This window comes from Corvus moneduloides, chromosome 22 (genome assembly GCF_009650955.1).
Source record: "Corvus moneduloides isolate bCorMon1 chromosome 22, bCorMon1.pri, whole genome shotgun sequence".
In the NCBI taxonomy this organism is placed as follows: domain Eukaryota; kingdom Metazoa; phylum Chordata; class Aves; order Passeriformes; family Corvidae; genus Corvus; species Corvus moneduloides.
In genome coordinates, this window is record NC_045497.1 from 1410757 (window position 1) to 1413562 (window position 2806).

Here is a 2806-nt window from a genome sequence, read left to right on the forward strand (position 1 = left end):
TGCATTTATCCCAGCCGAGCCGGGAATTCCATGGAAAAACGCGAAGTGGGGTAGGGGGGGGAAAGATGGGAGCGTCATCCCAAGGCAAAATCCCGGCGTTGGGAAGGGTTTGGTGGCATTTTGGTGGCACTTTGGTGGCACTTTGGTGGCGTTTTGGTGGCCCCAGGCAAAGCAGAGCTTCCCCTTCCACTCCCGCCCGGCACAAAGGGGACTGAAATTGGGGACAAAAGCTCCGGGACGCTTCAGGGCCCGGCTGACAGCTCTGATTGTCACAGCCTCATTAACGATGCTAATTAGCGCCCACGCCGCGCGGCCCGGCGGGGGTGGGCGCGGGCAGCGAGGGGTGGGCTCTGCATAATTTATTCTCAATTAATCTCATTAAAGGGGGATAAAAAGAGGGGGAGAAAGGAGGGTGGGGATGCGGCGCGCCGGGGGAGAAGCTGCTCCGGCCTCTCCTGCTTCCGTGGGACTCGTCCCGGTGTTCCAGGTGGGGACAGGAGGGGTTGGAGGAGGGAGCTGAGGCGGCTCGGGGAGAGCTGGGAATGAGCCCGGGGTGTCCCCACATCCTCACGCCTTCTCCTCAAGCCGCTTTCCATCCCTGCCTTGCTCCAGAGCGGGATTGGAGAGGCTCCGTGGGCTTTTCCTGGTGCCTGGAGCAGGATTTCCTTGCCCTGCCTTCGTGGCCAGCTGAGGTTTGCGGCCTCAGATTGGCGTGGATGGGAATAATTCCATTATTTCCTCCCCCCCCAGGATGGAAATAGTTCCATGATTTTCATCCCCAGGATGGAAATAATTCCATGATTTCCACCCCCAGATGGGAATAACCCCTGGATTTCTGCTCCAGGATGGGGATAACCCCTGGATTTCCACTCCAGGATGGGAATAACCCCTGGATTTCTGCTCCAGGATGGGAATAACCCCTGGACTTCCCCTCCAGGATGGGGATAACCCCTGGATTTCCTCCCTAGGATGGGAATAACCCCTGGATTTCTGCTCCAGGATGGGAATAACCCCTGGATTTCCTCCCTAGGATGGGGATAACCCCTGGATTTTCCTCCAGGATGGGGATAACCCCTGGATTTCCACTCCAGGATGGGAATAACCCCTGGATTTTCCTCCAGGATGGGGATAACCCCTGGATTTCTGCTCCAGGATGGGAATAACCCCTGGATTTCTGCTCCAGGATGGGGATAACCCCTGGATTTCTGCTCCAGGATGGGAATAACCTTCCAGGATGGGAATAACCCCTGGATTTCCCCCCAGACTGCGGCCAGACAAGCCCCTGCCCCACCCCGGTCTGAGTGAGGGGCGCAGGGGGTGTGACCTGGATTAAATTAGAGTTTAAACCGACTGCCCAGAGCCTCAGGAATCCCAGGAAATTCAGACATTCCGGCATAAATCGGGGTCAGAGTAAAGCAGAGTGAGGAAAGGGAATCCTAGCTGGGTTTCTCTGCCTGCGTTTTCCCCCTTCTCTGAGAACCTTCCCTCTGCTCCACAGGGGCTTCGTTCCACGAGCTCGGCTCCGGCCGTGGCAGCTCGAGCGTGAGGTGGAAAGAGCTTTTCCCGAGGGCTCCGTGGAGAGAATTTCCCGGAGAAATCCCTGGGGAGGGATGGGGCATGTGAAGGGTGGGAGCAGCAGCTGGTGCCTGACGCCCCCGAGGTGCCGCTGGAGTGGGTGGGAGCATCTGGACATCAACTGGGAGGTCTTTAAGATCCCTCCCAACCCCGATTTTCCCATGATTTTATTGTTTTCTCTCTCTTTTTGCACCGCTTTTCACCTGCTCTGCCCCGGGCCGTCGGGAATGTGGGGCCTTTCCCACCTGGAGTTTGTGCTCCCACCTGGAATTCGTGCTCCCACTCAGAGGTGAGGAGGGATCTGGCTCTCCTCGGGCTCAGAGGGAAGGACAGCACCAGTGCTCCCTGACTCTGCCTCCTGGGCAGTGCTGGGGGCCGGGAAAGCCACATCCCAGTATCCCTTGGAACAGAAGGAATCGCCATTCCCGCCCTGCAGTGACCGGGAAGTTGGGAACAGTGGCTGGAAACTGGGAACACCTTCCTGCAGCAGCAGCAGCAGCAGCAGCGCTGGAGTCACCGGGATTTATTGAGGGGATCAGGCACCTGTTCCCAGCCCTAATCCCGTGCTGATCCCACTGCTGGCTCCACGGATGCGGGAAAACCTGGGAATCACCTGGGCTTGGAGACAGGGAAGGAAGTTCAGTCGGGAAGGGGGGAGCAGAGCCAGGCCAGTTCAGCAGCTCCGCTCCCACCCAGGAATGGGGTGGGACAACTGGGGGGGCTCATCCTGGAGAGGGAAGCTCCAGGGAGACCTTGGAGCCCCTCCCAGAGCCTAAAGGGGGCTTAAAACCGGTGGGAAGTCCCTTTTTCCAGGGGCAGATGGAGATAGGACATGGAGAAAGGGTTTGAACTAAAAGAAGTGAGATTTAGATGGATTTTTAGGAAGGAATTCTACGCTGGGAGGGCGGGGAGGCTCTGGCACTGGTTATTCCATGGAAGCCCCATCCCTGGAAGTGTCCAAGGCCAGGCTGGATGGGGCTTGGAGCACCCTGGGATGGGATAAGGGGATGTTTAAGGTCCCTTCTGACCCAGCCCATCCCTTTGCCCGCACCCAGCTGGGATTTAGGAGCCTGGGGATGGAAGCCAAGCACAATTCCAGGCTGGGAGTCCCTCCCAGCCCGTCCTGGGGCCGCAGCGCTGCTCAGGGAGTCCAACAGTAGCCCTGGCAGAGCTTCCCAAGCCTTCCCGGCCTGCCCTGCCCTCCCTGGGGAGCCATCCATACGGGGGGCGT

The 2806-nt window shown here is 58.7% G+C and overlaps 1 long non-coding RNA gene across 1 annotated transcript; it reads left to right on the forward strand.

Annotated features, from left to right (window-relative positions):
- The first annotated feature begins 426 nt into the window (after window positions 1-426).
- Window positions 427-2364, forward strand: LOC116454863. Its single transcript, XR_004244225.1, has 2 exons — window positions 427-487; window positions 1499-2364. It is a non-coding gene; the product is annotated as an uncharacterized LOC116454863 (long non-coding RNA).
- Window positions 2365-2806: the final 442 nt, after the last annotated feature.